Genomic DNA, 13,819 nt, shown 5'->3' with positions numbered 1-13,819 from the left:
TGAACAGCAAAGGACAGCAGCCAGATGTAAGCAACCATGTCTGAGATTCCTGGACGATTATGTTAATCAAGTCAGCAGCTCTAACCTCCCCTCCCCCCACCGCACCCCTACCCGCGCCCCACCCCGCTCTGCTGATGGGTCGCATTTGGCCGTGGAGGCAGAACACGCAAGACACAAATTTGGACCGTGCAAATACTGAGTACATTTCAGTGATGTGAAGAGCTTATGCTTGCCAAAGTATACAATGTGCCAGTTTAGATTATTCACGCATTTAAGGTGTTTCGAGTTAACCTCCAGGAGGATAGAGAGTAATACAATAGCCGACAACAACAACACTCTTTTGTACGTAAAATCACAAACTGGTGTGCAAGATCTGATCAGAATGACCTCGGACCAGGATCTGAGACCTAAGATGGGCTCTAGTTGGTTCAAATTAAGTGTTGCTAGGCAATTTAATAGTTTTTCCCAGTGGTCCTCCTGGTTTCTGTCAGAAATGGTATATGCTCCACAAGAAAGAAGGGGGAGATTTAATAGAATGAACATCAATGAATCGCTGTAATATATTTATTCATTTATCTAAATTAAATGAATCTCTCTCCTGCATCTCTACCCCAGAAAAATGAAATGAAGCCATTTTCCAGGTCGGTGAGCAATGTGCATAGCTTAGAGCGACCAATAAACCTGTTTTCAACCTTTCTCCGGAATAATGCGTTCCTATCACTTTGCCATGAAACATTTCTGAATAACTTTGCGAGTCTGCATATGCTTGCAATCAACATATTCTACAAGGAGATGGGGATTCAGCAGGTCATGGAGGAACAGCGCAGATTACTAAATAAAACCAGACCAACGATCAACCTCCAAACAGGAAAGAGAACAGACTCAGAAAGCAGCACAAATAAAAGCTCTCAACATGCAAAACAAAGACATTTTTAACTAAGAACTCAGCACAGTCCCTCTGGAACACAACCTTGAAACTTCAAATAGAGTGTGACATTTTCATCTGAACAATGGAGGAGCTGCTCTTTTCCACACACTGGCTTTATTGGTTGGCAGCAGGGCAGGCCAGACAATATTCAAAAAATGGGAAAACAGTCACACCACAACCCACTTCTATTTGCTAAAAAAACAAATTTTTTTTAATTTGAACTTTTATAGTGAATGTTTGCTGCCTTTTGCCACAGATCTCTGCCTGTAACAAACAATTTTCTGACCAGTGTTGACAAAAACTACATTAAGAAAGGTTTACCATACCTTTGACCTACTGCACTCATGGGTTTTGATTCAATTCTTATGTAAGGAAAAGCTCAGTCGTGTGACTGTAAGGTCAGCAGTGTGAAGGAACTCAGCTTGTAACCTAAAGGTTGCAGGTTCAATTCCCTTAAACTTAAACCTAAATTGCTTCAGTGTATATCTAGCTGGATACAATGTAAAAATTCAAAACTCGAGCAAGTCGCTCTGGATAGAAGTGTAAACTCCTAAGGGGTCTTATCAGAATGAAAGCCTGCCCTGACAGGAAAGTTCTGCTCTGCTTGAAACGCAAACCCTGATGTGATCTTTTATCCGTGTAATCGTCAATCGATACCCAAACATACCGTGACCATAGGTTTCAGAGGGCTGCTGGGAAAAGCCGCCAACTGACAACATGGCAGCAGACTGCCATGCCAGATCATGTTATCTAGACATTATTTATCATTATTAACCTTTACTTCTGAAGGCTATAGCTTCTGCTGCACACCCCTTACTCATACATCGGTGCTAAAAATCCATGTCAAAATCCAAGTTCGAGGTTAGTCAAGGTGCCTTCGCATTGTATTGCATACTGCTAGGCTGCTGAGTGGTTCATCTGTGTATAGCATCATTCTCTTTCTTGATCAATAGCAGAGGGTCCAGTTTTGAATGTCGGTAAATAATTTGACATTCCATATAAGGTGTAAAAAAAAAAGGGGGGGGGTGTCAAAAAAATGAATGTTCTGCTGTATTGTGTTGAATACTCCATCTAAGGCTTTTTCCTACATGCAGTTTTTCCTTGCATTTTTGTCCACACAGTGCAACTGTCAAAAGAAATTGTCGCAATATGCCTCAAAGCAGCAATGAATTCTTTCTAATATATGCTATAATGATTAAAAAAGTATTTCCATAAAAAAATATTTCAAGTCAGCTGTGTCTGCAAAAGAGCATCTGTTTAAAGCTAAATTGTTATTCACTGTGAAACAAATGCACTTTTCCCTATGGTAAATGTGGTATCATTTTGAATTTTTATAAAAACAACTTAATGTCTTTATCGATGATTCTACAGCATGGTTCTTTGCAGACTGATTTTATATTGACAAAAATTGACTTTAACATTTAGAAAAACCTTCCAATAAATATTGATATCAAATAAAATAGTCTGGACGTCTGAAGAACTGCCAAAGGCAGCCTCACTTTGGTGATTTAAAGCATAAGGAACCGGTTTTGACAGCATTTAGTCCTGGACTGTGAAATCCCTTGTCTGGGTCAGAATTAATGAGATCCAGTTTTACTTGTAAACCCTCAATGACCTGAGCTGTAAAAACAGAAACACTGCCCATCAAAGGAAGTCATATAATCCTTTTCCAGTGAGAATTTCTGCTTGACTACAGGTTGGAATGAGGGGGGAAAAGCCCCTAATCAAAGTCATTAAGCTTTCTCAAAGCCACCCTGTAAAGGTCAGGGGTAGTTTTCACTTGCCTCAGTAATAAATAAATAAATAAATAAATAAATAGGGAGACTCTCACTGCTACCTGTCACATAACAATCACCCAATACATAGTGACATAACTTACACAGCTTAGCACGTAGCTTATTTTTTCATGCAATCCATTTTACACAGCTCAATTTTAGTTAAAATGATTATGCTGCACTGTCACGTTAAGACTTGTTGGTATAACGGAACAATAAACAGATGCAGTCCAACTGTGACCCTTGCTGGCATTCTTTGCTGAAGAATTTTGGAAAACATGGAGTTCGTGGATAATACTTTTCTCAGGCATACACAGATGTAGATCCAAATAGAGTCGGACACACAGCTAGCTTATCCTTCCTCAATGTACAGTAGACATTTATTTTAAAGAACTGTTTTGTCCACAGGGATTTCTTCCAGGTATCTGGTTTCCTCCTACAGTCCAAAGACATGCAGTAGGTCAATTAGAGACTCTAAATTGCCCATAGGTATGAATGTGTGAGTGAATGGTGTGTGTGCCCTGCTGTGGATTGGTGACCTGTCCAGGGTTTATTCCTGCCAACCTTTCAAATATGTACATGAAAAAGAGAAAAAGATATGCATCATCTTTCAGAATAATCTTAAAGAGCAATTCCCTATACGTTAAACAAAGTGACATTGGAGGCCATGGGGCAATCCGTCAGGTGACCAACATACATTCCATGTATAAATACCTTGTGTGTGCGAGGGTTCGATTCCTTGCCACGGCATTTCCTGTACCCCTTTCTGCTTTCCTCCCATCTGAATAAAGTGAAGAAATTCATAAGGATGTCAGACTGCCTGCTCTCCTTTAAAAAATAAAACAGTGGTGCACTGCCATTCCAGGAATAAGGAATGCCACTGCACAAAATGCACCTGACCCTCGCAGTAAACCACAGAAGGCTATGCATGTTTTAACGAGTTCCCATCTGATGCCATTGGCACATCACTTTGAGCAGCACTGTTGTGTAATGAAAGTTGAAAAGCATCCAAATGAAAGTTTAAGCATCCAAATATCAACACAGCGACAGGCAGTACCTTACTAACGACTAATCAGAAGGATTCTGGGGAAACACTGTTTGGATTTCACATGAAATAACTGCACTAGTAAGCTTTTAATAATTAAGGGTGCTAGGCTAGCTATGTTAAATGTACACCTGCCACACACTGCAATCCATACACAGTAGAACTAATAATATGAATAATAATAATCATTCTTCACTCTCAACCAAACATCATGCTTGAATTGCATGTTCTTATAAAGAGAAAATGAATGATAAATCAGTATGTCAGTCGTCCATGGCCAGGGTTGTATTTACACGGTGTCACATATGCATCATCAACCAGCCTGAAGTTCTGATCACTATACTTGTGTTCACATATGTTGATATATTGTGCCCCTACTCAGCTCCAACCTGATGGCAAAGCAGCAGTTGATTGAACAGCTGTAACCCAGACAGTGTCCCAAGAAACTTCTGCAGCACACAACTGCGCATAAATGATCTGCTTCCAAGTCAACTCGCATGAGACAAACACGTGAATGTGTACACGCATAATACCCATTCACGTGTTTCTAGCTACCAGGAAAACTGTTTTCTACCCACACATTTCCCTTTTATAAGAAATTGCATGGTAATGGTAGAAAAAAAGAGCTCATTGTGATTTAAAACTGACAACAGTAAACATTTCAGCCCACTAACTCTACTCAATGTGTTGACACACAATGCATAAAAGAAAGTCTTCTGTTGTAGGCACTGGGAAACATCACGTGGATTCAACTTCAGGTAGGATCTAGAAAATCGAAGAACGAATGAAACATTTACTTCAGCCAGTGCAGCTGTCAGGTTTTTGAGGTCAGACATTCCATTTCTACTGTCTGCTGAAAGGTGGAGAGAGAGAGAGAGAGAGGGGAGGGAGGGAGGGAGAGAGGGAGAGAGAGAGAGAGAGAGGAGAGAGGGAGAGAGGGAGAGAGGGAGAGAGAGAGAGAGAGAGGGAGAGGGAGAGAGAGAGAGAGAGGGAGAGAGGGAGAGAGAGAGAGAGAGAGAGAGAGAGAGCTCAGTTCCCTTCACTCGTCATGCATCCAAGCGTGCCCCAATGTTCTTCTTCCCAGCACCTGTGTTTTAACAACTCCTATCACTCACTTCATCTGCTCTTACCTTTCTAAATTCTGCCAGACACTACTAATAGTGCAACCATATATACGTTAGTGCCAGCACTCAAATTCAGTATGGCCAGTAGGCTACATCTTTATAGGCCTATATATCTTTCATCTTGATCTGACATATATAAATTAGGCAATGTATTATTAGTGGTTTTCAGAAACCAGTATAAACACATTAAAGCTCTCCAACAATAGCTATTTTTTTAAGCTGAAACCCCATCTGATGTAAATCAGTTATAGGAAGGCCCCCCTGAAGAGTTAATACTAGTTTATGCTAGTTTTCTTGATTTCTGACAATAAGCTACAGGTGACTTGCTGCGGGAAGCAGGTTTTACTTGTTATTTGGATAAAATGTCAGTCTTGCAGCAGTGGCAGATTCTGTTTTGGCTTTTTGAGAGCACAGAAGGCAAATGTGGAATGAGGTTCACCCATTTTACAGTGCTATCCGCTAAGCAGTTCCAGGTGAAAGAATACAACCAGCAACTGAGGGCCTGTTTCAACTTCTTGTCTATGCAAATGTACACATCGTAATGTCTGCCGCAATTACTCGGTAACCTCCAAATGTTCGGATCTGTTCTCTACCTCCTGCCAGATATTGCCCGTTGACGCTATAAAATGGACGTCACTTGGCTGGTCAGGGGAAAGGAGCAGGGGAAATGGCTGGCTTCGTGCACGCGATTAATACGGCCCATTTGCTCTCAGCTTGCAGGAAGGCACACGCAGACGCAGAGGAAGCTCTGACAGGAACGAGCGGGAGTGGATGTTCCGTACACCACCGCCTGCTTCTGCCAAGGTTTGTACTGAGCTGCGTTTTATAGAGTTTGTGAGCCCTTCACTGCAGGAAAGCCGTATTTACGACATGGTGGTGCCGATCCCTTGAAATGAATTCATTCAGAAAGTTCAGCCGTTTATTGAATCTCCTACCACAAGGCAGACAAGTGTCTGTTTATGAGGACCGAGGTGTTTGTCAGCGTTCTCACCCAGGCAGAAAATCGAGTCAGAAGGTATTAAAACAGCGCTGGTTAGCCGCAAGCAGGAGGGAGCTGGACTGTAATAACACATCCCTTCATTAACTCTCCAAGCAGTAACTCCATGTGGTCAGATCACATAACACCAAGCCCTGGAACACACTGACCAACACTACGGTTTATATGCATGTTGACATTTTCTAAAGCAGATTAATGAGCATCTTTACTACAGCTGTGCTGATGATTAGAGGAAAACTGACTTTGCATATGCTTCGTAAAGACCAAATCTTTTAAAGATAGGTTTGAAAAAGAGAATCTGTAAGCAACAATATAAGAATATTCTTCTTGGATTGTCTATGCGCAGGTAAAGAAATGTCCACTTTGAAGAACCATCCACTATACTTGTGACATATGAGGAAGATACAGTATTTCATATGTGACTTTGGCATGCAGTCCATAGGCATCTGATTGCCCAGCAGGGGTCACCAGAGAGCAATGAAGTGCAGACCCCTAACAGACTAAACCTGGCTGTACCCTGTGAGATTAAATTGGCAATTGCATGCCAATCTTTAAAGCTATTGGCCATAGTCTGCACTGTGGCTGTGGGGCTCATCCATGCACCACACTGTGGTGCCTTAACTGAATGAGCCACTCAACAGCCATAGCATTAGAATAATGACCTGGGTGCATCATCCAAAGCTCCTGGCATCCAGAATGCCCTTCTAAGTCTGCCGACAGTATCCAGTTAAGTTGAGAATACAGCTGTGGTGTTAAACTCCTCTGGGAGAAGGAAGATGGGCCTTTGCAGGTGCAATACATGGATTGTATTTCATTTCATTACAAAGGCAATTCATAGGAAGATGGTATTATCCAGAGGGGCTTACACACCTCACATTCTTTACATTCAATCCATTTATAGAGCGGATAATTTAATGAAACAAAATGCAGGTTAAGTGCATAGTTCATGGGTACAACAGCAACAACCCAGCAGGGCATCATCTTCAGTATTGATGAGCTTTTGATTCAAAGAGCCTCTATATAGGCCTGTGTGAGTACACATTTTGACCCTCACTATTTATTAAATTAACATATCAATACACAATATCAGGAGCACTTTACCCTTTAGTATCTCTGTCAGTACAGGTCTGTACTTCCATTGATGATAGATATTTGTGCAGTGCGGCACAGCAGTGACATTCACCATTTCATACCGAGCTTCAAGTGAACCACAAGGCTTAGCCTACATAAGGTACCAACTGAAGAGGCATGAATATAACTTAGAAATGAAAATGAGATTGACAGCTCAGCTGAAAACCAGCAAAGCTCTGTTCATCCTCTCAGCTAGAGATCTCACTAGGTCTTGGGGGTCAGGTCTGAATGCTTCATGAGAGGAAATTAACACAACACTGACAATGTGACAGACCGCATCGGCCAAATCAGGTCAATTTGTCTTCACCACCTCCCAGCACTCAAAGCAGTGTAATGCATTCTGGGGGATTTACAGAAGAGACATATGTTCTGGTTGCTTATGAGAAATTGCCCCTTCCCAGCCAAGGTGAGAACAAGGGTAACCAAGAACATATGAAAGTGGATGGACCAAGTGAAAAAGATTTAGCAGGAGTGCTCAAGTTGGATAAGCCCCATTAACTATCATTGGCATGTTAAAATACTTTATTTACAACACACTAAAGGAAGAAAGATCAAAAAGCACTGGTATTCTTTAATTATACTGGCTTAGAGGAATTGAACAAATGTTTTAAGAAAAGCCTTCTCTGAGGCATCACCCAAGAAAAGAGTCATTGCTCCTGGAAATGTGTACAGACAGCTTCTTGATATGATCTGTTACCATGCAACAGCGGAAATTAGAAAAATATGTTGTTGTCATCATGATAGAAGCTATCTAATGCACTGACAGATGCGCACGCACATGCACACGCAGACGCACACATACACGCGCACACGCACGCACACATACGCACACACACACACACACAGGAACACCAAAACACATTTGTTTGACAGAGTCCAAATTATGTGCTTGCGCATGGATATTTCACTGTAAATTATTTAACACAATGCCTGGAAAGCTACTCTGAGCAGGCCAATGAATCATTGAGGTTTTTGCAGTAAATCAAAGTTAGTCTATGCTGAAACTATTTAATGTTCTTGTGGGACATCGCTTAGCACAGTGAGTTTACGGGTTTGGTCTCCACCGCACAAAAAGCGCATTGTACAGGAGTCTAGTGAAGAGCAATTATGCCAACACTGGACTCAGGGGTATAAATTACATGGATAGGTAAAGAGAATTCAATCCTTTAAGCCAAAAATACAAAGAACCCTGGGGAGACCAGAGCTTTTTAGAGGCTGCACTGAAAAGTTAAATAATTATGAACCCATTGTCCCCTTCCATGCTATTACATAACCACGGTTAATTATCTGTTCATGGAGTTTTTTATTTTAATTCTGCAGAATTCATCCCATTTAATCTCTAATCCTTGAAATACTGTGATTTATGGAAAAGGGGGAGTAAAATTATGTCTTTGCCCAACTTTGTCAGGTTTTAGTAGCCATCAAGGCTTTTAAAACATCACATCATAGCATTCCCACTGCAAAGACAGCCAGTGTTTTCAGAAAATGTCAGGACTCAAGGGCTATTGCTGCAGTTCACACATGCGCACACACCCACCCACACGCACACGCACACACATTACAGGATGCATGTATTAATTTGAAAAAGTGTGTGTGGTTTTTATCCACTAGTTTTACCGGAGGAGGATTCCTCCACAAAAATTCACCAACCAGGTGATCCACAGTCTACTGGAATCAATTCCTCCAGCTGATGAGGGAAAAGTTTTTCTCTGTCCCCATCCCATTTTCCAAAACAAACCCCGGGAATTGCACCCTATGAGCAGAAGACAAATAAACAGAGGACGCAACCCCTTCACATAAACCGCGCACACAGTACATCTCCCAAACCGGGGAGCACATTATGTGCTTATCGTATAATGTGGCCCCCAGGCATATCCAGGCCTCTTCAAGGAGCTGTTGACACCGAATGTGGCTTTTGGACACTCTGGGTAAAGAGTCATGCTATCCCGTTGGCAGCTGTCCTCGAAAAACACACGGGCTGTGCACCGCTACTTCGCGATGCCAGACAGTATATGCAAAATGCAGACACACGAACTTCCTCAGCCCCGCACTGCGATTTACACAGAGAGAAACGTGCTTCATCTGATCCCAGGGTAAGAATGGTAAATGGTAAATGGACTGCATTTATATAGCGCTTTTATCCAAAGCGCTTTACAATTGATGCCTCTTATTTGCCAGAGCAGTTAGGGGTTAGGTGTCTTGCTCAAGGACACTTCGACATGCCCAGGGCGGGGTTTGAACCGGCAACCCTCCGACTGCCAGACAATCGGTCTTACCTCCTGAGCTATGTCGCCCCTTTGAATGATAAGGGTTCCATACATTGTATGGTTCTCTTTCGTACTTATAACTATGCATATGAAATTATTTTATTTATAATTTATCCAGCCTGTATTCCGCATGCCATTTCAAACTGTGCCACCAGGAATCATGAACACTGCTGCTCAACAAGCATCTGAACCTTAAATTTAACTATAGCTTGTGTTTACTCTGGAACTATGCATCACTAACAATGTCAGCCAGCTAGCTATCTCAAGCAAATGACTTTAATATGAATATTTTTACATTAATATTTATTATTAACTTCTGACTTTATGTTGACTATAATGAGATAGCATTGAATAACGGTTATTAACTGCTAATCATTAGGCCCATAGTTTATCTTATTCCGAGATCAACGTCATTTTAACGTTTTTTTTTTTTTTGACATTGGTGCTATTCATTTTTTTTCGTTGTCAGCTGAGCATTACATTCAAATTCTCGGGGGATATACACAAACAAAAATGTGATTATTTCTACTTGATAACAATTTTATTTTTTACGCACTCGCAATTTAATATTCATTAACGGTAAGTGCCGTGGTATAAGCAAAACAAACTCCGAGCCGTGCGGTTCTCATGATATAGCCTACATATAGCCTAATACATAAACTTCTGGCGGTGGGAAAGGCACGAGGCGGAAAGTCACAATGGCACCCCAGGCGTGCATACATATCATGAGAACCGCAGGGCTGGGCTTGCTTAATCCTTTCTTATACGGCCTGTCAGTGCAAGCAGGTGCAATTGATTATTTCTTATGAACACCAAATATTTCTTCAGAAGAAACATTTACAGCCATGCAACGGGCTAAATATTGCCTCGGAGTCAAAAGCCGCAGAATTACATTGCATTGATGCAGCACTTCCTCTAAACCTTTTGAGGACTTTTTGCTGGCAATTATAAGAGCTTAATAGACCATTTTTGGTGTGCGTTTAATAAAAAGGTCTTGTGAAAAATCCAGGAATATTAAGCAAACCCAGTCCCTACTCACATGTTTTTAATAATAGGCTGGGTATCACAAAATACATTACAGATGTGGATTCTGCTCTCTGATCAGTAGTACAGTCATCTTCAAAAAAAAAAAAAAAAACGACACAGAATCAGGGTACAGCTTTACCATATTAAGGGATGATCTGTGATTATAGTTTCCCCTCATGGTCCTGAAGCACAACAAACATTTCACAAGGGAAAAATATTGTTTTTTAAGATGGTCTATAACTGAAGTTCAATGGCAAAATCTGAATTACTTACATTTATGTAATGCAAAATGCATTCCAATAATCCATCCAGACACCCATATTCAAAACTGCTTACTCCTGGTCAGGGTCACAAGGGGGCTGGAGCCTATCCCAGCATACATTGGGTGAAAAGGCAGGAACATGGCACAATCCTGACCATGCAATATAACTAAATTAACCTAAAACAATGCTAACCTTCTACTGTCAGTGTTTAGGCTGTTAAGCAGCGCTGTGCCCGTCCGGCATACACCAAGCTAGCTAGTGAACAGCTAGTTACAGCTTAGGCTACCTGAACCTGAAAATCACATCGATAACTATTTCCTATAAAATAATGATAACGGAATACAATTGTCTGTTGCACGCTACTCCTCTTGCTCTTTTTTCTTCCTAAATTTGGCACCAGATGGATTTGACATCTTCAAGTGGATGCAGAATTAACTTTCTCATTTCGATCTAGGCACACATTCAATCTAGGCTCTTGGCCGTTGTTTGTGCTCGCAAGGACAATCATGCTTCAAAAGCGAAAGCGCAAACCTCAAGGGAAACGCGCTTCAAATCAAGAAACGAAAACTTTCAAGACACACAAAAAGCTAAATCAAACGTCACAACGGAAACCGGAAACGTGCTGCAACTTAAGAGAAGATACATACTGCAAAATATCAAAGAAAATGTTTTTTTGTTTTTTTTTTAACTTCTAAAACACACGTCAGGAGTATGGATTGAATAGTTAGTGGGCGCACTGGCTCGCCGAATGAGGAGCGCAGGCCGTGAGTGCTTTGCTTAGCAAGTTGCTGCTCTAGCCAACTGGCAGTAAAAACAAAACAAAACCATAAGACAGCATTTGCTAGTGTGCGGGTATTCTACATATTTTTAATTGCTAAGAATGCCCAAGCCTAGGACCGCTACCAATCCATCACAGGGCCCACACACCATTTTCTCACACATTTTTACCTCATGGAAAATTTAGACCTAACCTGCATAGCTTCGACGGTGAGCTGAAGCCAGAATACCCGGATGAACCCCACATGATGGACCCAAGAAAAACACGCAAACTCCACATAGGTAGGCCGTCAGCCAGGATTCCAGCTCAGTACCTACTTATTCTGTGTAGATAACGATACTTGCTGATCCACCTTCTGGTAAAAAAAAAAAAAAAAAAGTAATTAAAAAAAAGAAATTAAAAAAAAAAAAAATCTGCTTAGATTTTATAAGCAGATCTTATTTTTAATTACTTTTTCTGTATTTAAAAATAAAAATATGAATGTAAAGTATATATTAACTCTTTAGTATACACTTTATCTTTTATACATCTTTAACTTTGAATGACTAAGTTTGAACTTTAAGAGATCATTAGGCTACTGAAAAGGTTAATTCAAAGCCAATGTGATCAGGGAAATATGGTAATTTTTATTGCGACTGTAGAGTGTAATCAGCATACAAATGATAAAATTTGCTGGACAATATTGTCATATTATTTAGCAGAAGTACATTGGTTGCAGCAGCTGACACTGTATTTTTACAGTGTATTTCACCGTACTAGCCTAAGTATTATGGAAGCTGATACAGTGACATAACATATGGTTTATAGATGGCATGCAGTGGACATATGATGGAAAGAGACATGCTGTGAACTAACCAACTCTGATTGGTCCTTAGATGTCCCCTTCTTTGAGAAATGGCTAAGTTGACATCAAAACCACTGCCTTAGCCCAAAATGCCATTATGCATTATGCACATTATCCCTAAAATACTCTAGGGCAAGTCCCATGAGTGCAAGGAACCTATCCACTCCTTTATGGTGATGTTTGCTAATTGTAAAATTGGTTTAGACCGTATGACTAAAAAGCATAATTATGAATTCAGTCATATCTATATAGCCATATCGTAATATTGCCAAAAGGGTTCAGATTGATTTTTTAAATCAAGGCCTAATAAAAACAGTAATTTAATGTGGATTGCTTAACTGACTGGTTTGGCTTATTAATGTGGATATGAACAGATAAATAACCCATACCTACTATAAATTTTATCAACAAGTCAGTTGGGAATGATGGTGCGGGGAAATAAAAATTCCAGACATTTTTTTGGTCATTTTTTCTTTTATACTTGTGTTAAATTTTATGTACATAACAGCTGGCGAAAATGTTCAAATTCACTGTCAATTTAACCTGATAGTGCTCTGATAAGCCAATATAATTATAAACAAAATATTATACATTAATCATTAAGCATTTTTAGTCTTACAATGAAATGGGGTGTCCGTCTCCAAAAATTCAATGAACATTGAAACCTTAGATCTGACCCCACAATGAAGTCAAGAAAACTTTGGTCAAATGCAGTAATACACAAATCCATGGAAATACCTTTCAGTCCAATCCACTATTCCATAAGGACATGAAATAAAATACAATGTCAACATTTGGCACATTGTACATCTTTGTATATCAGAAAGCCAATGCCTATTAAAATCACATAATCAATACTCAAATGACAAAATCGATGTAACTATAAAACAAAAATGTGAAGTCATACAGCTACCCATTTCAGCTGTCAGGATAACAAGTTTTAAATGACAATCTTTAACATGAACTACACCTAAAGCTCTTGGAGAACATGGCCAGTAGCTTACTATAAGCAGTCACTGATTGAATTCAGTGTGACACATTGTGTGATATAACAGGTGCATTGTAAATTTCTGGTCTTGAGATGTGAAAAACTATAAGGGGCCCAGGGTCCAGCTGCACCAGTTATTAGTAAGTACCTACATTCTAGCACATAGTAGTGTGTGAACTGGCCTTTATGCAATAACTTGCACATTACAAACAACCTAGACATGTAGGCTGATGTAAATAGCCCAGATTTATAGTGAATAGGTAAACTGTGGACCCTCTATCCTTTAACATGTCTCATTATAGTGCTGCTAGTGTTAGAGCAATTTCTACAATATTACAAACTACTAAACTGATCTTGGATTGAGTATTAGAGAGATCTACCCATCAGCTTCTTAATGAATCACATGGATGTCAGAAACACATGGATGTTTTTGGTTCCAATTTGTTGCCTTTGCTTTTTGAGTATACCAATGATTGTTACAGACAAAATATTTTATGTACAAAAAGAATAAAGGTATTTCCCCCAAAAGTAACTGTTTGTATTAGAACAAGAAATTTCTAACATTGTCATGCTACCGATGGGAAATGTTTGAAGTAAACAATTAGGCACATAATATATTTTGATGCAGCTAAAAGGTTTAACAGTGTTTCACA

At 40.0% G+C, this 13,819-nt stretch overlaps 1 long non-coding RNA gene across 1 annotated transcript; it reads right to left on the bottom strand.

Moving 5' to 3' along the window:
* Positions 1 to 1,407: 1,407 nt before the first annotated feature.
* LOC135233816 (uncharacterized) lies at positions 1,408 to 11,677 on the bottom strand. Its single transcript, XR_010323950.1, has 4 exons — positions 11,505 to 11,677; positions 10,567 to 10,659; positions 3,418 to 3,484; positions 1,408 to 3,267 (listed from the first exon to the last, which is right to left on the bottom strand). It is a non-coding gene; the product is annotated as an uncharacterized LOC135233816 (long non-coding RNA).
* Between the last annotated feature and the right edge of the window lie 2,142 nt (positions 11,678 to 13,819).

This window comes from Anguilla rostrata, chromosome 10 (assembly GCF_018555375.3).
Source record: "Anguilla rostrata isolate EN2019 chromosome 10, ASM1855537v3, whole genome shotgun sequence".
Classification (NCBI taxonomy): Eukaryota; Metazoa; Chordata; class Actinopteri; order Anguilliformes; family Anguillidae; genus Anguilla; species Anguilla rostrata.
Note: the sequence above shows the minus strand (reverse complement) of the source record. Positions and strands in the feature narration are given on the sequence as shown.